Here is a 22,276-nt window from a genome sequence, read left to right as displayed (position 1 = left end):
GTGCATGTGTGTGTGTACCTTGCATGTGTGCATGTGTATGCCTGTGCATGTGTACTGTGTGTGTACTGTGCATGTGTGTGCGTACCTTGTGTGTGTGTGCGTGTACATGTGTGTGCATGTGTGCTTGTGTACTGTGTAGTGTGCATGTGTGTGTGTACCTTGTGTGTGTGCATGTGAGTGCATGTGGGCGTTTGTGTGTGTGCATGTGTGTGTTTGTGTGTGCATGTGTGTGTGTGCATGTGTGCATTTGTGTGTGTGTATGGGTGTGTGTTTGTGCTCTACCATGCATGTGGAATACAGAATGGCTGAAATGTACAAACGAGACCATTGTTGCTTTACTCGGGTCATTTCCATGACCATGTATCTCATCTGAGCCCGGGTGGCCTCCTGAGTGACCGTGTCTTGCAGGTTCACAGCTGGGCTTCAGGGCTTGCAGAGATGAAGGCCTGTCCTCTCTCCCTCCTCCTGCCCTCCTTCCTCCTGCCCCACCCTCCTATCCTCTCTTCCTCCTCCTGCCCTCCCTCCCTCCTGCCCTCTCTCTCTCTATTCCTCCTTTCTCCTTCCTTCCTCCTCTTTCAGGCACAGTCCTCAGTGAGGGCTTTGGATCTCAAGGACAGCCTCCTCTCTGGACAGTGTAGATTTGCGTTTGCAGAGCTGACTCTGTGACACATACATGTGGACGGTTAGGACTTGATTCCCTGGTGATGGGCACAGAGCTTGGGAGACTTGACTGGACGCGTGAACAGGAAGGGCAGACCTGTGCGGAGTCAGCCCTGCCTCCCTGGGTCCGCTGAGCCTTCCCCACTCTCCTGTCCTGAGTGTCAGAGCCGCCCAGAGGGCATCCCTGCACCCAGCTCTGTTCTGACTACAGCACAGTAAGAGTCACAGCAAGAGGACAGGCCATTGTCCTGCTGGTGTAGCTGTGGAGGGTCACTTCCTGGCCCTTACAGCAGCTTTTCACCCATCTCTGGTTAGCTTCCAGCCAGTCAGGAGAATGTCCCCATGGCGCCTTCTCGTTAACACAGCAAGGCAAACTCAGAACCAAACCACAACCTGAACGCATGGTCCTCGTGGCAATTACTGAAACCTACGGCTGAGCAGAGGCTCGAGACTTGACACCTTGTGGTGTGTTACAAAGTGCACTGAGCTCTCGGCCTCGGGCCTGAGGAAGCCGCACCCTTACTGTGACGGCCTCACAGCTGTGGCTAAGGCGGAGCTCGAACCCCACCACATGGAAGCAGAGTGAGCCTTTGGGGCTAGGTTATCAAAAACACACTGGGGGCCAGTCACTTTCTTCCCTGAGGAGAACTTGAGAGTTGAAATTATTCCCCAGCGATGAAATCAATAAAGCTGTGTCAGTGAATGTTTACTCCCAATTCATGTGGTCTGCAAAAAGTAGAATTTTGGACAAACAGGTAACGTCACACCCACTGGGAATGAGCCAGGGCTGAGTCGGGTGTTGACGTCAGCTGGTCAAGCACTGCTGAGAAGGGTCACGGCTGGTCCACTCACCCAACGTTTCCTAACAATTAAAGCATAGTCAGGTCGCACAGGACCACAGAATATGAGGAATCTTACGGGACAGCATGAGTCAGGCTGCAGGGGAGACTCAGCAGAGCCCCTGGGAGCCGGCCCAGCACACAGGCACCACAGCTCTTCCGTCAGGGCACTGGCCTGCGGGCTCCTAGAGCTGAAGCCATGGGCCAGGTGAGCTGCCCCTCACCCACAGAGACAGCTCAGCGAGCCACCACGTCCCCCAATAAGACTCCTCTGCTGCTGCAAAACTGTGTTGGCTCCCCGGCCAGACCTCCACAGAGCTGGGGCAAAGCTCTGCCTTGAGATCAAGGTAGGCAGTGCACAGCCCCTCCCCTGCCACGCCTGCGTCCCTCTTTCCTCTTGGTGCACTTCTTTGTAAGACTCTGAAGTCAGTTTGCATTGCCACTTCTGCCTTCCAGGAGGGGAAGCTGAGTCGTAGACGTGGCAGAGAAGGCATTTCTACTTGGACAGGGCAGAAGAATCATGGGAAGACCAGGAGGGATTTTCCACACCACACATCTTTCCAGTACTCCCACCAACGCTGCGCCCACCACAGGGCTCCTAGCAGACCACATCTAGTTCCCAGCACACTTCAAGCCGAGCCCCATATTCCAGGGGGCAAAAGTGGCCTGGAGCTAGTCTCAGATCACTGCAACTTCAGCCTGGCTCAGCTCCACTGTCCTGGCTCCAGGAAAGGCCTCTGCAGAGAGCAAGTGAGGTTTTCCTCACTGAGGAAATACAAGCAATGGGGACATCATTTGGGAAAGCCACACCAGTGCCCAGGAGCAAAAAGCCATGGTGCAGAGTGGCCAATGCCTCACAGACTCTCACACAGGTGGGGATAGATTCCTCCACCTAGGAGTATCAGCGCTACTAACCTGCAGGGGTAGAATAAGCTCAGCAGGAATCAGAGGCCAGGGAACAGCTCTCCAGCTCTTCCACTCTCCAACTGTCCAGCTCTTCGACTGTCAAGCTCACCACCCATCCAGTTTTCCAGCTCTCACAATCTCCAACTGTCCAGCTTACCAAATGTCCAGTTCAGCTCTCCAACACTCCAGTTCTCCTGCTCACCAGATCTCCAACTTTCCATGTCTCTAACTGTCCATCTCTACAACTGTCCAGCTCTCCAACTCACCAGCTCTCCTGTCTCCAGCTGCTCTCCAATTGTCCAACCTGACATCAGTCCAACTGCCCACCTCTCCTGCTCTCCAAATATCCAATTCTCCAGATCACCTGCTCTCCAGCTCTCCAACACTCCAGCTCGACAGCTCACCAGATCTCCAACTGTCCATGTCTCTAACTGTCCAACTCTGCAGCTCTCCTGTCTCCTGCTCTCCAGCTCACCAACTGTCCAGCTCTAATTTTCTCCAATTCTCCAGGTCTCCTGCTCTCCATCTCTCCACCTCTTATGCTCTCCAGCTCTCCAACTGTCTACCTCTCCTGCTCTCCAAATATCCAACTGTCCAGATCACCCGCTCTCCAGCTCTCCAGCTCTCCACCTCTCCAACACCCCAGTTCTCAGGCTCTCCAGCTCTCCAGCTCTACAGCTGCCTTGGTCTCCTGCCCCACAGCTCTCCAGATCTCCAGCTCTCTAGCTCTTCAGCTTTCCAGCTCTCCTGCTCTTCAACTGTTCAACTCCCCACTCTCCAACTCTCCAGCTCTTCAGCTCTCCAACTCTCCAGCTCTCCTGCTCTTCAGCTCTCCAGTTCTCCAATTTGTTAGCTGTGCAACTACCAGCTCTCCAACTGTCCAGCTCTCCAACTATCCAGCTCTCCTTCTCTCCAACTCTCCAACTGTCCAGATGTGCTCTCCAACTGTCCAGATCTCCTGCTCTCCAGCTCTCCAACTCTACAGCTCCCCTGCTCTACAGCTCTCCTGCTCTCCAACTCTCAAGCTCTCCTGCTCTTTAGCTCTCCAGCTCTCCTACACTCCAGCTCTCCAACTCTACAGCTCTCCAACTGTCCAGTTCTCCTGCTCTCTAACTCTCCAACTCTCCAGCTTCCAGCTCTCCAGCTCTCCAACTCTACAGCTCCCCTGCTCTACAGCTCTCCTGTTCTCTAACTCTCAAGCTCTCCTGCTCTTTAGCTCTCCAGCTCTCCTACACTCCAGCTCTCCAACTCTACAGCTGTCCAACTGTCCAGCTCTCCAAATCTCCAACTCTCTAGCTGCTTCTCCAGCTCTCCAGCTCTCCAACTCTACAGCTTCTTTGCTCTCCTGCTCTCCAGCTCTCCTGCTCTCCAACTCTCCAGCTCTCCAATTCTCCAATTCTCCTGCTAACCCTCTCCAGATATCCTGCTCTCCCGCTCTCCAGCTCTCCAGCTCTCCAAATCTCTAGCCCTTTAAACTGTCCAGCTCTCCAGCTTTCCAGTTCTCCAATTTGACAGTTATCCAACTACCAGTTCTCTAACTGTCCAGCTCTACAACTCTCCAGCTCTCCAGCTCTCCACTGCTCCAGCCCTCCTGTTCTCCAATTCTCCAGTGCTCCAGCTCTCCAACTCTCCAGGTCTCCTGCTCTCCAACTCTCCAGGTCTCCTGCTCTCCAACTCTCCAGCTCTCCAACTGTCCAGCTTTCCAACTCTCCAACTTTCCAGCTCTACAACTGTCAGCTTTCCAGCTCTTCCACTCTATAACTGTCCAATTCTCAAGATCTCTAGCTCTCCAGCTCTCCACTTACAGTTCTGCAGCTCTCTAGCTCTCCAACTCTCTACACCTCTCCTGCTCTCCAGATCTCCAACACTCCAGCTCTCCAACTGTCTTGCTCTCCAGCTCTTCTACTTTCCAACTGTCCAACTCTCCAGCTCTATAACTCTGCAGCTCTCCAACTGTTCTGCTCTCCAGCTCTTCCACTCTCCAACTGTCCAACTCTCCAGCTCTCCCACTTTTCAACTGTCCAGCACTTCAAAATTCAGCTCTCCAGCTGTTCAACTGTGCAATTCTCCATCTCTCCAGCTCTCCAAATGGCCAAATCTCTAGCTCTCCAACTGTCCAGCTGTCCAGTGATCCAGATCTCAGCTCTCCTGCTCTCCAACCTCTCCAGCTCTCCTTCTCTAAAGTCTCCACCTCTCATGCTCTCCAGCTCTTCAGCTCTCCAATTGTCCAGCTCTCCTCTCCAACTCTCCAGGTCATGTGTTTTACAGCTTTACAACTCTATAGCTCTCCCACACTCCAGCTATACAGCTCTCTAACTCTCCAGCCCTCTCTTGCTCTCCAGGTCTCCAACTCTCCTGGTCTCCAACTCTAGCTCTCCAACTCTCCAGCTCTCCTTTCTACAGCTCTCCAGTTCTCCACCTATCCAGCCCTCCAGCTCTCCAACTCTTCTGCTCTCCAGCTCTCCAATTCACCACCTCTTCGACTCTTTTCTTCTCTAGCTCTCCAACTGACCAGACCTCCACTCTCCAAGTCTGCAACTCTCCAAATATCCACCTCTGCAGCTCTCTATCTCTCCTTCTCTCCAGATCTCCAGCTTTCAGCTCTCCAATTCTCCTGCTCTCCAGCTCTCCTACTCTCCTGCTCTCCAGATCTCCTGCTCTCCAGCTCTCCAACTCTACAGCTGTCCAACAGTCCAGCTCTGCAACTGTGCAGTTCTGTAACTCTCCAATTCTCCAAATCTCCAGGTCTTCAGATCTCTTGTTCTCCAGCTCTCCAACTGTCCAGGTATCCAGCTCTCCAGATCTCGAGCTCTCCAAATCTCCAGCTCTCCTGCTCTCCAACTCTCCAGCTCTCCAGATCTCAAGCTCTCTAACTCTCCAGCTCTCCAGTTCTCTACCTCTCCACCTTTCCACCCAGTTTCCCATCATCTCTGCAGCTGCCATCTCTCCAGCTCTCCAGGCAGGACTCCAGCTCTCCAACTCTCCAACTTTCAGCTCTCCAGCTCCCTAGCTCTCTGAGTCTGAAACTCTCCAGGTCTGTGTTGACTGCTTTGGAACTGACAAGTCCCTGCACCTCCTGGTCCTTGGTTTCCTGAGCCAGAGGCATCTTCAAGGCTGCAGTACAGGGACACCATGTGGTAAATATTACCGATGTAATCTTCCCAGAGCACTAGGAGTATTGCTCCTGAAGTCTGGTTGCCTAGTCCTGGGAATCCTAGTGCAGCTGGACATGGCTCTGGAGACAGTGTGTGTAAGAGAGGTGACCAGCAGAGTGCCTTCCTTCCTTTCTCAGTCCTTCTAGAGTGCTCCAGGCACAGGGATGGGGACATGGGCCCTTGGCTCAGTTTCCCATCATCTCTTATGACAGATAAATACAGAAGCCTACAAGCCACACATCAGATGAGAGACAGGGCCATGGGGTAGTGATGTGGGTGGAGACCAGCACTTGCTAGAGTCCCAGGGCCACACTGAGCCTCCTCCAGGGTGCTGTCCAGTCCACTGGTAATGTTGTTGCAGACAACTGTCACCCTGGAACACAAATAATCTATAGATTTCCTATGCATACACGAGGCACTCCAGCCACACAGAAGGAAAGCTGGTAAGATGGACAGAAAAGAGGACATGCTCAGGGAACGACTAATGGCAACCTTGGTGAAGCAGGTCTGGGTTTTGAGTCGGGTCCAGGCTGAACAGGCTGTGCCTCTCTGACTAGAGCTTTGGCCACAGAAACTGTCCCCAACATTAAGTTTTCCCTTGGCCTGAATCAGCACCCTCCTTGGGAATGTCAGAGATGACCACGTCCTGTCTTGGTGTGTCTGCACTGAGGAGGCCACTCTGGCTGGAGGAAAGAGCTCTTTATGCATAAGGAGGTGGGTGCATCCTGGATTCTAGCAACCCCAGCACTAGCCAGGATCTCTGGCCAACAGTTGGTCCAGCCTGTGCTCTGAGAAGTGGGTGGAAAAAAGCAGGAAGTGTGCTTTGGGGAGCCACCCCAGGTCGAACAAGGAGCCTTTGAGAAAAATGCCCCAGGCTCGGGGCCCAGAGCTGAGCACCAGGGGCAGGGTGTGTGTTTTCTGCTGGTATGTAAAGCTCACCCCTCAGAGCCCACCCTTGGGCACCTGCTAACTGGTGCCAAGCAGGGTGCTGCCTGGGTTGCTAAGTGAAGGTCGGCTTTCAGAACCAGTGCATGTTCACCAAACCAGGTAACACTGCAGAACGTGTCTCTCCTGTCTCCTACGACTCCCTGTGGAGACTTGCAGTGAGATCCAGAAACAGGAAATGGCCATGTGTGGTGCGATTCCAGCTTAATACCAGTGCCCAAACCTGCCAGCAGCAGGGCTGGTGGCCAGGACCGTTTCCAGGCTTCCTGATGGCCCGATCTGAGATGGCACCATGTGTAAACTCCCCTGCTGCTGTTTGTCCTGGGTGCAAACTACAGGCTCCTCCATCCTCGGTCCCCTCACTGAGAGCATGGAGCTATGAGGAAGCACTAGGACCACACTTACCAGTGGATCCTGCCACCATCAGTGACTTCAGAGGAGTGGGCCAAGGAGACGTGGTACAGACACACACAGAACGCTACCCACCCAGAGATCACTCGGTCATGTACTCCTAAGGGAAGTGAGTGTACGGGAGAACAGCACGCAGGTGGCACGAGCCAGACTTGGACGTCAAGGTAGCCGCACCAGGACACCTCTCCACTCAGGGTGACGTGTGACTCGTGCGCCTCTCATCACCGGTCCCCACGGCCTCTCAGGGCCTTCATGAGCGAAGCCACTGAGGAGGTCCCTGGCTGAGGTCCTCTGAGGAGCAGGCTGTCCCCTCCCCTAGGCACACAGGGCGTGGAACCTCGGGACACTGTGGATAGGCGTGGGGAACGTCCCCCGATGGCTGGCCTACCTTGTGCACAGCTGAGGGTCTCGCCGGGTCTGCACAGATACTTCCAGGCTTTAGACTTAGACCTCATGAGGCTTCGACTTGCGTTTTCCTGGAAACCGAGGCTCCTGGCCACCTCACTGGCGCCTCTGCCAGCCGTGGGGGTCAGCGCTCAGCCTCAGCTGGGTGACTGCCTCTAACCCCCTGCCCCCGCACTCTGGATGCAGTGAGATCCGCCTCTTTCTCTGTCGAGGTGGTCTCTGGTGGAGGACGTTCTAGGTTTTGCTGAAGACCTATTTACCCCTTTCATTGTTTTAGTGGCTTTTCATTTGAAGATATTTCTGCTCCCCGAAGGCCATGAAGATATCTGTCAGACAATCTGAGAAGGCGGTAGTCACCTTTGACCTGGCAGAGAGGCGAGGAAGAAGTCGGAAATGCCCTTTTCATTTCATTTTCTCCATTTGTTTCACTCTTGGTCTACAAGGTCGTGGGGGAAAGTCTGAGCTTCCGGCGCTTGTGGGGTGGAGGTGGAGGGAACTGAAGCGTGACCCCGCCTGCAGAAGGGCCCGTGCTCCTGGTCCTGGCTGGCAGGCGTCTCCAGCCCGGGGGCCATTCTTGGGTGATGATTTATGCAGGTCTCACAAGGCTCGCGCAGCAGAGGACAGGAGTTCAAGTCGACCTCTCGGCCTGGCATAAACACCCGCGCCCCCGGCCAGGAGCGCGGGCAGGGCCTCCTGTGACATTCCTGCTGTGGGGAGTCATCCCCCAGCCCCCACCCTCAGAGCTGGGACAGCCTGGCCTCGGAGCAGCTCCTCCTCTCTCCAACCTCAGAGCACACTCCTCTGCTATTGATTTCTTGCAAAAGGAATGACTTCAAGTTCTGGTGATGAGAATCGGAACAGACAGTGGACTTTACTAAAAGTCTCGCTGTGGTCACAGCCCACATTCCAGGGCGGACGGAGCAACTGAGGGCTCACTGTGCAGTCCCAAGCCGTGGCCAGGCTCGTCTGCAGCAGCCCAGCAGAGCACACACGGGAAGGGTCTTGGCGGCCCGGCACGGCCTCTGGGCACTGCACGGACTCCACTCAAGATCTCCCCGTCCTTTTCTTCTTTTCACCAGTAGCTTGGGCCAGGGAAGCTGTTTGGAAAAGGAGTTCTCACGGTGACCTTGAAGGATCTTGCTGAATGTCAGACACACACCGTCCCTCACCCTCTGCTCCCGGCCACACAGAGGGCGCTTCCTTAGCACGTCATGCTTCAGCAAACGGACGTGTGGGCCATCCGTCCTGGCCCTGCACGCGTCTCGGGTCGGGGTTTCTCCTCACTCCCTCCCTGGAAGCTGTTGGGTGCTGCTCCTGCCGACACCCTGGCTCCTGGGTGCTTTCTGGAGAGCAGGACGTGCACATTCCAGCTGTGTCCCTCTGTGCCTCTGCCTCCACTGAGTCACTCACCTGGTGGCAAGCCCCTGCCGCTCTCCTTCCCGTGAAGACGCGTCTCTTCCACAGTGCACCACCCGCCACCCGGGGCTGGGCAGCCGCACCTCACCACGTCTGGCGACCCCTGTCCCACGTCCTCCTCCGATGCTCAGCTCTTGTCAGCGTCTTCCCCTCTCCTGTGGCTCCCACCAGCTCCTGGAGGACTGCAGCATCCCTGGGCCGTGCATCCCAGCCCTGTCCTCCTGGCGCAGCGGATCCTCGAGGGCCCCAGGCTCCCCGCCCCCAGGCAGCCCTGGCTAAGAGTCGCCAGTGTGGCTACCCTCCGCCAGCTCCTGCCTGCCTACAGCCCTGCCTGCACCAGCTCCCGCACGCTCTCCATCCCCCACCACGGGCAGGGGACGGTGCCGTGGACGGGGGCTGTTGAGGCAGCCGGCTCGGCACTGGGGGGCTGGCAGCCTGCAGGGTAGTCTAGAGAGGTAGGAAGGGCTGCTCCTGCAGCCCCGAGCCTCAGGGCTGGGGATTCAGGCAGAATTCCTCCTCTGCTTCCCCCTGAGGCCTTCAGCTGCCCGGACGAGACCCCCCACATCACAGAGGCTGCCTGCTTTCCTAAAGCTGCTCTCAAATGCTATGCGCACCCACAGAGTGCTGGACAGCAGCCTGGACACCAGCGCCTGCCCAGCCACAAGGACCAGGGAGGGCGAGGTGCTCCCACAGCTGCCTGGGCCACGCCTCACCAGCGATGCCCGCAGAACCGAGGACCTGCCACTCGTCCCGGGCCAACCCAGGTTTTTCCTGATTTTCCCGCCCTCCTCTTGGAGAGTGCTCAGCTCCAGGTGAGTCTGAACGCGGGCAGCTGGCACTTCTGCAGAAAAATCAGAGCACACGGGCAGGTTCCCTCCAGACTGCAACCCAAGCCCCCAGGTCCGTCCTGGCGTCTGAGTGAGGCATCCAGGCCTCACTCTCGGCCTGGCCTTCGCCCCTGGCCTCCACAGGACAGAGCCTCTCTCCCTCCTGCTGGTGCACCAGACCGCGGGAGCTCTTCTCCCCACCCACCTCCGTCCCCCCAGAGCTGTGGGTCAGGGCCCGCCTGGGACCCCCGCTGCGTGGTGGGCACCCTTACCTCAGTGCCCGCGCGGGCCCCACACTGCCCTGGCCCTGTGTTCAGGACTCCCCGTGGAGTCCCCTCGGGGAACACAGCCGCAGGCTCCACCTCGGCCTCCCGGCGGATGCCAGCGCTCCGCCTCTCTCTGATGAGATTCTTCTGGTACGAGCCAGGCCCCTGGGCTGCGAGGCCCACAGCCCCCAGTCCTCCTCTGGCAGATGCGCCCAGGACTCCCCGTCCCCCTCTCTCACAGCTCATGTCCCTGCCCTTCTCCAGGTGGCTGGTGGAAGAGGGCCCCCAGGCCTCCCTGTCCTTCCTCAAGCCGTGGACGAGTCTGCAGTCTCTGAAGCTGGGCCAGGCCCTGGCGCTCGCCCCCTGAGTCTCCCTGGAGACCTTGTCCAGCCTTCAGGTTCATCCACACATGCGAAGGAGCAGAACGCTCTCCAAGATCTTCACAAGATCAAAACTGACCAGACCCTCCTCCACGAGGCAGGCTTGATCAGATCTGTCCTGCGTGATGACATCACGGAACAGAGGCCCACGTGAGGCGCAGGCCGCGGAGGGAGGGTCTCCACCAGGCCAAAGTGAACCAGGCCCAAGGAAGCAGGGGCCTCGGGGCAGTGGAGAGGGCACTGGCCAGAAGACCTGCGTCCACCCGAGGAAGACCGCAGGGCCAACCCTGGCCCTGCCGCGTGGGGCGAGCCTCGCAGTCCAGCCACATTCGTCTTCGTCCACTGCCTGCTCTCAGCATGCTGCCACACTCCCTCCTGTGGGGAGCCTGGGGTCTCGACTGGACGTGCTTCATGAAACAGAAGTGACCACATCATCCTGCCCCCCAGCTAGGGGCCAGGCGGGCTCCTGTCCCGCGAGAGGGTGCTGCAAGCAGGGAAGGACTCGGTGGAGGCCGCCTTCAGAGCCTGGAGGCCGAGGGAACGAGCCACAGCCCTTCAGCCTCCTGTGACAACGCTGGATGGCACGGGGTGACGGGGACAGCCTCCTGGGCATTTTTTCAAGTCATCCAATGTTTCAAATTTTTTAACCAAACACATGGATCAGATTTTCCTTAAAATTTCCATTCTCTAAAAACCAGGCAGAAAAATGTCTGGCAACAGGACCAGAATGTTTTTTTCCAACAGTTTGTGTTTAATTATAAACGTCTGTAGAACCCAAGGAAACTGCTGCCCGTGCACTCAACTGAAGAGTGATCAAAGTATCTGTGCACAACCCTGGGCCATGAGGGTGTCATGGTTCCCAGGCCGTCAAGTGCATGGACTTTAGCAATTTCAAATTGAAACTTTGCCAAACTCTTTCCTTTTCTCTCAATTTTCTTTCTTTCTTTCTTTTTTTAATAATTTTTAGTTGCCAATGGACCTCTATTTTGTTTATTTCTATGTGGTGCTGAGGATCGAACCCAGTGCCTCACACATGCCAGGCAAGCGCTCTGCCACTGGCCACAGCCCCAGCCTCATCTCTCAATTTCCTTTTGCAATTAATTCCATAAATAGTACATTTAATACTTAAAATTTGTTTTCATGTTATTTTCTACCTAGTTTATTATATGCTCATGAACAGAAAGATAATTAAGGCCACATGCTGGGCATAATTTTTAAAGCAATGGTACCATTTTAAATTTCTAACCATCATACAGAAGTTTAACCCAGCACAGAAGAGCCTGTGAGCAATAAGAGGGTATCTTACTGGGAAACAAATTTTAATTTGACGTTTGAGGACTATTAGCTTCCAACAAACAAGCCAGTCTCCTACTTCCTAGTCACCGTTCAAGTTGTATTAGCAACGATGCTCTTCAAGAACTTCACAGAGTATGTGCACGTTAGTGTGTATGTCCTGAACTAGGCATTTGTATCCTAGTAGGCATGCAGTAGGTATCAGAGCCTGAAGTACATGCACATGTCTGCATACATGGCACATGCCAGTCATGCCCAGCTAGAACACAGCCCCCTCCACAAGGGCTTCAGGAACGTGTATGGGTGTTTCCATCCTGTGGACACTCCTTTTCTATAATGCCCTGTTCTTGTTTCAGGGATATGCTATGTTCTTACCTATCTATGGATGTTAACAGAAGGTCCAAGCTGTTTTTCTACTTGTGTTTTGGGTTTTGTTTCCCATGGCTGAAGTTTGGTGCTCATTTCATCCTGGTTGCACAGTCGTGACTAAGTCCAAGGAACCAAATGCTGATTGGGGAGATGAGAGGTCCTCATTATGCCTGGACTTGACCATGGGGGTCTGGTCACACGTCTTGTGGGGAGCATGGGCTGTTGTGACCCCTCCTATGAAAACTGGGGAACACTGTACACACACTGGCCACCTGCACACTGCACAGCTGTCAAGTGGCCGGGGGGACCTGCACCTGTCCCAATGGATATGCAAATGAGCAATCGATTAACAGAAGATTTCTGCCTGGGCAGAGCTTGGTGCCCTCACACCACACAGGTTTCTGCAGAAAAGCACTGAGGTGGAGACAGGAGCAAGGGACCAAGACACCGTAAACTTCTTTATTATCAGTTGTTCAAATTCCTTCATCCTTAACTCTGCCAGGCCCCAGGGCCATCCCCCAGATCCATCCCCCAGGTCCATCCACCAGGCCCCAGGGCCATGCCCCAGGGCCATCCCCCAGATCCATCCACCAGGCCCCAGGTCCATCCGCCAGGCCCCAGATCCACCCACCAGGCCCCAGGTCCATCCACCAGATCCATCCACCAGGCCCCAGGTCCATCCCCCAGATCCATCCACCAGGCCCCAGGTCCATCCCCCAGATCCATCCACCAGGCCCCAGGTCCATCCACCAGATCCATCCACCAGGCCCCAGGTCCATCCCCCAGGTCCATCCACCAGGCCCCAGATCCATCCCCCGGATCCATCCCCCAGATCCATCCACCAGGCCACAGGTCCATCCCCCGGATCCATCCCCCAGATCCATCCACCAGGCCCCAGGTCCATCGGCCAGGCCCCAGGTCCATCCACCAGGCCCAGGTCCATCCACCAGGCCCCAGGTCCATCGGCCAGGCCCCAGGTCCATCCACCAGGCCCCAGGTCCATCCACCAGGCCCAGGTCCATCCACCAAATCCATCCACCAGATCCATCCACCAGGCCCCAGATCCATCCGCCAGGCCCCAGATCCATCCGCCAGGCCCCAGGTCCATCCACCAGGCCCCAGGTCCATCCACCAGGCCCCAGGTCCATCCACCAGGACCCAGGTCCATCCACCAGGACCCAGGTCCATCTGTGCCTCATCGGTCTGAGGCTGTGGCCGCAGTTTCATTGGGTCCTGGCTCCCATACTGCTGCTCTAGACCCTCTTTTGCATCTCTTCCATGAGGCTTTATTTAACTGAATGCCTGCAAGATAGCGCTGGCCCTTCTTCACCTGCCCGCGAGGTGTGAGCGCACGTGTATTTCAGTCCATCGGCTGCCACCTTGGTATTTCCACTTCTTCCCAATTCAGCTCCACATGACTCTTGACACACAGTAGAGGTGAGGTCCTGTCCCCATCCAGGAGGCACGTGGTAGAGCCTCATCCACACTACCCTTCCTGGTGCCACGTTGGAGTGGTCCTCTGCTACTCCAGAGTGTGAGCTGCACCTGGAAGGGGGCTTGGACAGGATGTCGGGCGACTGCAGCTTCAGCCCAAGTTGCTCCTGATTCCTTCTCTGACCTGGGAACAGCTGGTCCTCTCATGGCTTTGGCCTCCTCCTGGGAAACATGGGGCTGCTGCACACAGTCCCCAATGTCACCCTCGGCTCTCCAGCCTCCAGGCTACGGAGACTGCGCTCCACTGCTGACAGCGTCTGAAGCCACAGGAGCGGGAGCAGAGCCAAGGTGAGTGGCTCTCGTTTCCAAAGACACCACGCTCACCTCTTCTCAAACCCCGGATTCTCTGCAAAGTGACCCAGATTGCTTGTGACTTTGAAGGAGAGCAAGTTGGACAGAGAGAGCCTCCGGAACATGGCCGCTCTGAGATGGCGGAGGCACATGCTCTGGAGAGGAGCTCCAGGTTATTCTTCTTTCCAATCTTTTCTTTTCTAAAACCTGTGTATCCTCTCTTCCAGGGAATCCGTATGAATAAATGGGAAAATGGTCACCTCCAAGTGGCTCTGCGTGGGGACTCTCATCCGAGATGTTTGCAGCAGTCTCCCCACAAACCGTGCCGTCTGCTCCTGGGGCACCTTTTCCCCCAGCTCTTGGGCTCAGCCTGTGCTGAGTGGGCGACACTGACTCCTGCAGAAGGTGCTCCTGTGGGTGGGCGGCTCTGTGCCGCGTCCCAGCTCCCGGCAGGGCCGTGGCCAGTCTGCAGCCTGCACCCCACGGCTGGGCCTGGACTCTGGAACATGCAGGCTGGGTTCCCCCAGGGCCAGGGGTCTGGGTGGGCAGATGGAAAGAACAGCAATTTCCTCTTTTACGGAGCCAGCCGGGGCCTGAGCGCAGCTTTCAGAAAGTGAGAGGCCAAGCAGGGAGGACACATCGGGCCTCGGGGACGAGCTCCAGGGAGACTCTTGCTCAGTCGGAATAAAAAGTCTGCTCTTGCAGAGAGACGCTCCCTCCTGGACAACGGCCGTCTGCAGCATCTCAGGAGCCGAGGACCAGCACCCACTATGTGATGGAAGGTGCACCTCCCTCCCCACATAACCAGCCTGGAGCACTGACGGGGCTATGGCAGGTTTCAGAGCAGGCTCAGAGCCTCCGCCTCCCTCCTGGGAACAGGCTTCCTCACTCCGTCCTCAGGACGAGGCACAGACCGGCCCTCTCGGGGGCGCCAAGCTCCGATGCTCCTGAAGTTCTCGCAGTAGGTTCCATCGCTGTGCGAGGAGGGACTGGCGCCCGCCTCCCTGCTGGCGGGTAGGCTGCTCCGCGGCAGCACGCGAGCTCTCACAGTGGTCCTGTGCTCCCGAGTGTGGGCTTGCCGCAGGCTGGAGGGCTCAGATGAACCAACTCAACTCATTAGCGGTGCTTTGTCCTGGGCGACAGCAGTGCTGTCCAGCCGAGCACTGTGTGGCTGGTCCTTGGCCCACTTCACCCTGGTTAGCTTCAACGGGTCCCCCGCTGGTCAGCTCTGCCCATGAAAGAGGATTCAGCTACCTGACGCTGCCCTGCAGTCCTGCACCCTGTGAACACTGTTCCTTGGACACCACAGTGCACCGTCCACTCTCCAGGTTCTGGGTCGTGCCGCATCTGAGGAGCACATGGTGCATCAGCGCTTCTATTCCAGACGATCTGACTGGACAAGACGTGAGGAGATGGGAGGAGATGGACGCCTTCACCAGGCAGCCAGAGGCGTGGACTCCCTGCGTGCCACCAGCGGGTTCTGACAGTCTGCCCTGGGACGTCCGCCTCCAGCTCCAGCCTCTCAGCTGCTCATGGCTGGCCTCTCCTCACCCAGGTCTGGAGGACTCCCCTTTAGGCTCCCCGAGGCCAGTCGCCTCTGGCACTGAGGCCTTGGTGACTTGTGCTGCAGATGCACCGCAGGCACAGAGAGCCTCCAAGGGACAGCACGCCTCAGAGGGACAGGCCCCATCCTAAGAGGCAGCCACAGGGGAAGCCGAGGGCCAGGAATCGAGGTCCTGCTGGCTCTTGTAGCTCGTGGCCACAGGCAGGACGGCCTCGCACTGGCCCTCAGAGCCTCTCAGCAGCCCCGTCTGCCTCCCGTCTCCCTCTCCGCACCACGCTGCCTTCAGAGGCAAGTCCGTTATGGTTTGGGTGTAGAGTGTCCCCAGAGGCCAGGTGTGGAACCCAGAGGAGGTGGAGCCCAGGGGAAGGAGGAAGGTCACAGGGCACGCCCTAGTAGGGGCCTCCGGGCCCGGCCCCCATGTCTTACCACAACAGGGGTGTTCTGTCCCCAAACACCACCGTTCCTCACCACCCCACAGGCCTCCCAAAGCCACCTCAGTCGCCTTTCCACTGCTTCTCAGATGCTCTCGACCTCCAAATCACCGTCCTGAGCAGACACCGGGCCTGGGAACGGGAAGCCTGTCCAGAGCTGGCTCCTCTGCCAATCCGCCTACTTTTTGTGTGTATTTTTATCTTGGTCCATAGATAATGTGCTTCAGGACACAAAGCACCACGATGGCGTTACGTGCCACCGCCCACCGGAGAGGACCCTGCTTGGCATATCGCCTCCTGGGATCGCAAGACCTCCCTTTGATGTAAAGCCACATTCCTCACGTGGCCTCGGGAGCGGGGGCGACTTGCCCAGACAGCCGCGCAGCCGCTGCAGCCGCATCTTTCTATATGTGCCTGCAGCACTACTCCAGATTGTCATCCACATCTTGAAGACAGGGAGGTGTGTTTCTCTTCCATAGTGACTTTTGCCTAAGTCACATGGTCTTTTCCTTTTGAGGGAAATAGGATGAATGCAGAAAACTGCAACTGTCTGATAAGGACCCTGATGTTTAAAGCAGAATAACGGCAGACTCCAGTTCAACCTTGTCTTGTGCCTAAACCTGGTAAATGCCACAGTAACGTGTATAAAAGCAAAAATGCAGTGCCGACACTCAATCATCGTTTTAATCACCAAGGCCACTCACGTCCTGTGGACTCTCCTGCAGAGCGCAGAGAGGACCCCTGAAGGAGCGGGATCAGCTCCTCGCTGTGTCCGTCGGGTTCTCTAGAGGGACAGATCGACAGGAAGGGTATCATAAAGGGGGACTTATTAGGTTGGCTTATGCAACCAGAGGCTGGACACTCCTCGGTGGCCATCTGCAGGCTGGACAACTGGGAGAACCAGTAACTGCACAGTCCAAGAGGCTGAGGCCCCAGAACAAGAGGGGTCACTGGTGGTGCCCAAGACGGAGACCAAGGGTTCTGGAGACTCCCTGGAGAAACACCGCAGAGTCCACTTTGGAAAAGTAAAGGGCGAGAGTCTGTCCTCAGAGGACCACAGCAGCAACGGGAGCCCACTCGAGAGCTGGCATCCGCGGCTGCCTCCTTGGTCTCCAACTTGTATTCCATCCAAGCCTCAGGCTGTTGGACAGTGTGCCCACACTGAAGACAGGTCCCCATTCAGTTGGCTGCCCCTCGTGCCAACACTCCAGGCACACCCCACTGAAAACCCAGAAGCTTGATCACCGGAGTCTCTTAATCCAATCAAGCTGACAATTCAAGTTGGCGATTACAGGGCTCCAGGCGCCTGTCTACTTGATAGGAGACACCTGTGGGCAAGTGATAAGGAAATTCCACAACCCACGACGAACAGGTCCTGTCCCTTCAACAAACAGATAGGGCCCAGGAAATCTGAGCAGCCCTGCACCTCACTGTAACCAAGGATTCGGGAAACGTCCTGCCAGACTGCTCTGTGAAGTGTGTCACCACTGCGTGAGACTCAGGACGTAGCCCTTGGTGGTCATCTTACCTGGCCGGCTGACTTTAGAGGTGAAAGCCACCAACCCTGGAGGTCACACGGTGGACAATGCAGTGTCACTCCCCCACCCGGGCCTGGCTGCAGACCATACCTCTGACCTGTGGGTTGTGGTGATGACGGTGGCCTGGGCCACTCTCCGGGGACCTGAGGCCACTTTGGCTGAAGACTTGGACTCTTCACGTGGACCCGCAGGCGTCCCTGGGGCCTGGAGCAGGACGGAGAGACCTGGCCTCTGTCTTCACACTGTGTCCTGCGCTGCCCTGACGGGGGCCAGGTCTCCCTGGCTCTGAGGTAGCCATGTTGAGCTTGGAGCCACGTTGGTCTGGAGCCACGGCAGGGGGACGGCTTGACCTGGACCTGCCTGGCGTCTCCTCCCCTGTGACGTGAAGACACCTGCTGGCCACCATGCCCAGAAACACTGGCCCATGGAGCAGTGGAGAGAGGGCACTGAGCTCCTGAAAGGCCTCCCCCTGCCCCCAGAAGGGACCCGAATGTCCCCCTTTATGAGCCGCCCCCAGTGCTCCGAGCCTGAACCTGCAGCCGCTCACCCTGAGCTGGGAGGCTGACTCGGGGGCAGAGACCCCCTCTGCACTCCTAAGTTTGGGTCACACAGGGGCTGGGGAGCAGCGGGGACCCTCCAGCTCACAGGCAGACCCCTCTGCTGCGGAGCTCTCCCCACACTCAGCAGGGACAGCCTCTGTTGCCGGCAGACTGGGGCTGCAGCTACTCAAAGACAGGGCAGTGGACGGCCCAGAGCAGCGGCCAGCCCCTGAGGTCCCCTCCTGAACATGGACTCCTGGCAGAAGCTGTGCGGAGCCACTGTGCTGACTCAGGAGCCCACACGCTGCTGCAGCAGCTCTCCAAGAGCAGGTCACATCCGCCAGTCCTGCAGCAGCAGACCAAGAGGCACTGGCCGCCGAGTGACGCTGGACTGGGTTAAGCTAAGCCTGCGTTACAGCTGAAAACCAGCAGAGCACAGGACTCAGCAGCAAAGCACTACGACCTAACAAAGGGCACTAAGGAGGTGCAGGGGTCTCCTCACAGGTGCAGGGCCCGGGCCTCTGGAAACAGGGGGAGGTGGGCAAAGAAAGCTCCCCCAAGTGCACAACCCCAGCAGGGGCCCACAGCTACGGGAAGGGGGGAAATCCCAGAGGAAGACCTATAAAAATTGATTGTTAAAGTGTTTAATGAGCTAAAAGAAGATCTCAGGAATGAACTAAAAGGACAAATGCAGAAGCTGAAAGAACACTCAATAAACAGAGACTGAACAGCAACCCAGCAGATGGCCGAGAAATGGAGACCCAATGACTCGGATAAAACTCCACATGGAGGCTGCCATCGGAGCCGGAGTGCCACATACGAGAGGCCCTGGGCCCCAACTCAGCACCACCCAAAATATATGAATAAAATGAAGATATTGTGTCCATCCACAACTTGAATTTTTTAAAAAATCCATGTGGCGGTATCACTGACAGATTAAATCACACTGAAATCACAACTTCAGGCCTAGAAGGCAGGGTATGCAGACTTGCACTTCTCAAAGGAGGGATACGAACGGCCCCCGAAGACATGACAAAACACCCCACATTCTTAGCCATCAGGAAATGCAGACCCACCAACACTGAGGTTCCAGCTCACTCACTCAGAAGGGCGGTCATCAAGAATAAAAGCAGTAACAATTGCTGGGTGGACGGGGGCGAAAGGTACTCGCATGTTGCAGGTGGACAGCAAACCAGTGTGGAGACTCCTCCAGGCTGAGGCGTGGAACCGCCCCGGGACCCCGGCCGCTCCCGGGCATTTATCCTGAAGGACTTCAGCACATCCTGCTGCCACATGGGCACCAGGCTCACGGCAGCCCCTCCCACACAGCCAGCCCTGGAGCCCCCCGGGGGCCGTCCACGGAGGAGTGGGTGAGGATGGAGTCTGGCATCTGCTGGTGAGTGGGTGCAGCTGGAGGAGCTCGTGCAGGGAACCGCCAGGTGAGGGAGTCCAGGTCGGAGCTTCCTCTGCTCTGCAGAACAGCAGAGGGAAATGAGGGCGGGGCCCCGCCATTCTGACTGCTGGGAAACTGCAGGTGACTCAGGTGTCACTCTGTCAATGGGCTGACTGAGACCAACCGCCTTCTGTCCAGCGACCAAACCCACTTTGTCGAGAGACACGTGTGAGACGTGCTGGGGGGGCAGGTCTGCAAGCAGGTGATGAGGCCACGTGCTCAGACACCTGCTTCACAGCCGGCCACATGCCCTTGCCTGCGCCCAGGCCTGCATGCTGGCTCCACCGGCCGGTGTGTGCGGGCTCCCAGGCCCCGGCAGGCTCTCCGTCCCGTGGATGACCACGTGGGCTCCTTATCCAAGCCCGGCCCAGAGCCACGAGGGTGGCCGCTGGTGGTTGAAGACGTGCAGGGCAGGCCCAGGACCGAGGGCCACCTGGGCCCTGCGTCCTCTACCCGACAGGGCAGGAAGAGGCCCACAGCGTGGCCGACAGCGGGAGGGGCAGGTGCTGAGAGAGCCAGAAGTGCTTCCCAGGGCCCAGTGGTGACTAGAGCGCCAACCTGAAGCCAGGGTCTCTGCTCCGGAGCCCATGCCCCTGGAGGGCCGCGGCACGCCCCTGCGTCACCTACACCCACAGTCGGTATTTGTTGACTTAAAAAACTCACAAAGCTTTGAATTAAAGGCTGAACCTGCAGGAAAATAGATGCTCCCTGTTATTCTGCTTGGCCAACACAAAATCACATCGCTGCCATTTTAAGGGGAAAACTTGGAAGAGCCCGGTCACTCCTAGCAGGCCCAGAGACAGCACTCTGGGCAGAGCGTGAGGTCACCTATCACTGCTGAGACCGCTGTGCTGAAAGCCAGACCCAGCACTTGCTGAAATACAGCCCCCACAAATCTGGCTCTGAGTGCTTTTCCATGTGGTCAGCTGAAGCCCTCTCTGCCCAGCACGTCTCCCTGGGTGGCTTTGGAGAGTCTACAAAGTGGAAGATAATCTGCTTCCTTGGACTGTGCGAGCCACAGAGAAGGAAGGGTCCTGCCCTGTTTGGGGCTGCACATTCCTGGGCGGACTCGTGATCAGGTGAGCCTAAGTGCCTGTCTACTGATGTGTAGGTAAAGTTTCCCTCTTCACCAGAGTCACACGTCAGTGGAAGGAGGAAAGGTTTAGTTGACGCTTCTCCCTGTGGAGCAACGGCAGAACCCGGGGACTGCCAGGCCAGGTGTCAGTGGGCAGGGAGCTGGCTGTCCAGCACGGTGCCCCCCAGCAGCTCCCAGCACAGCTGCAACTGGGCTTAGCCTTGGGCTGGAGGCTTCTGACCAACGGCCTCCTAGAGCTTGGGCTGGAAGTGAGTTTGCATCACGTTTCATCTCCTTCCAACCAAAACCCAGCTCATGGGACTCCTGAAGCCGCCTGCAAGTCCACGCCCGTGTGCTCTTCAGTTTCCTTCTGGCCACTCAAAGCACAGCTGTATTTCCAGGGACACGCTTGGCCAAGCCCACTTGACAGGAAGCTGGCCGGGTGACACAGGCCAGGCCTCCCGGCCCAGGCGGCCCTCTCCTTCCTGCTCCTGTGCTTGAGACCGCCCTGATTTCAGAGAGTCTGACTCGGAAGCAGCGCCCTGCAGTCGCGGTGGGCCAGGGAGAGCAAGCTGAGAATCCTGGTGGACGGAGGGAGGCGGAGGGAAGTCCACAGAAGCCCTGCAGGAGAGCACGGCCAACCAGGGTCCCCAGGGCCTCCCAGCCTGTGTCCAACAATAAACCACCAGAACTTAAAGACTCGTGTTTCCACCCACCAGTTTACAACATTCTGTAAAGGAATATTTCACATGTGTCCCACTTCCTTCTGGCAGGAGCCTTCAGATCTGGGTCTACATGTGAGTGCGAGAAGCTGCAGGGGAACATGGCGGGTGAGCAGGGGTCTGGGCCAGGCCTGGCGCCCAAAGGGGAGAGAATGGAGCAGGCTGGGAGGACCACAGGGCCCTGACCCAGCATGCCACCCTCACGGGAGCCTGGAGTCAACTCTGCGTGTTCAGGGAATGAGGCAAGGCCGGGCGTCCACGTAACATGTGGCGGGAGGGGACGAGGGAATCTTGCTGGTCTGGTTTTGTTCGGTAGCTGAAATCTCTCTCGTGGAAACTCACAGAGACCATGATCCTGGGTCCTCCCAGTCCCAGGCCCAGCACCTGGATCCCAGCAGGCTGCCTTCGCCTGCTTGGTCAGCTGCCCAGCTGGCCCTGAAGGGCCAGGGCCCAGAGTCCCAGCACCAGGCTTGTCTTGTGTGCTTGTCCTCTATGTCCTCGTGCTTTGCAGCAGGTGATTCTCAGAAGTTCTGCTCCAGCATGCTGTGGCCCATGCTGGGGTGCAGTGCTCTACTTCGAGGCCGAGGGACGTCCAGCTTGCTGCTGATTGCAGGCTCTTCTCAATGAGGTTCCCACAAACACACCTGCACACGTGTGGGTGGACACGGCTCACACTCTGGGACACACCCCTCGAGCCAACACCCTCGGACTGTGGGTCATTTCCCTGGATCACCGTGTGCTTCAGTTGCTCCGACCCTCATAGATGAGTGGCCAGGGCAGCCTCAAGAGCCGTGCAGGGCCTGGTCCACAGCAGCAGCTGCCGGGACGAGATCCTCATGGCTGCTGCCACCGCCTAGGAAGACAGCCGTGTGCAGCAGCCACAGATGGACGGGCCTCAGGTGCTGCTGGTGCCGGCTCTTCCCTACACACCTGGACAAGCTCCGGGCACTGGCTTGCAGCGTCCCCTTTCCTAAGGCCTTCTTTTGAGGCTATGACTTTTCCTCTGAACACAGGTCTAGCTACACACCGTACGATGTGACTTTTTCCTTAACATTTTTATTTTAAAGGTGGACTCTATAGAACCCACTTCTGCTTTTGTATAAAATATTTCAGAATTTCCCAGTCGTCTTTCCTCTTTTCGATTTTGAGTAATTTCTCCATGGTCAGAAAACATACTCCAAGTAATTTCAGTTCTTTGAAGTTGGTCAATATTTGCTTTATTTCCCCAAGTGAACTGCTGACGAATACTTCATGTGCATATAAGAAGAACCAGGATCTGAAGTTGCTAGGAATGGAA

The 22,276-nt window shown here is 57.0% G+C and overlaps 1 protein-coding gene across 2 annotated transcripts in view; it reads right to left on the bottom strand.

Annotated features, from left to right (window-relative positions):
- Wdr27 (WD repeat domain 27) overlaps positions 1-22,276 on the bottom strand; it is a 199,069-nt gene that overhangs the window by 20,651 nt on the left and 156,142 nt on the right. For both annotated transcript variants that reach the window (XR_005733116.2, XR_013424653.1), the window contains exon 26: positions 7,305-22,264. The gene's annotated coding sequence lies outside the window, so the exon portion shown is untranslated. The remainder of the gene's footprint in view (positions 1-7,304; positions 22,265-22,276) is intronic.

Source organism: Ictidomys tridecemlineatus, chromosome 8, assembly GCF_052094955.1.
Source record: "Ictidomys tridecemlineatus isolate mIctTri1 chromosome 8, mIctTri1.hap1, whole genome shotgun sequence".
In the NCBI taxonomy this organism is placed as follows: Eukaryota; Metazoa; Chordata; class Mammalia; order Rodentia; family Sciuridae; genus Ictidomys; species Ictidomys tridecemlineatus.
Note: the sequence above shows the minus strand (reverse complement) of the source record. Positions and strands in the feature narration are given on the sequence as shown.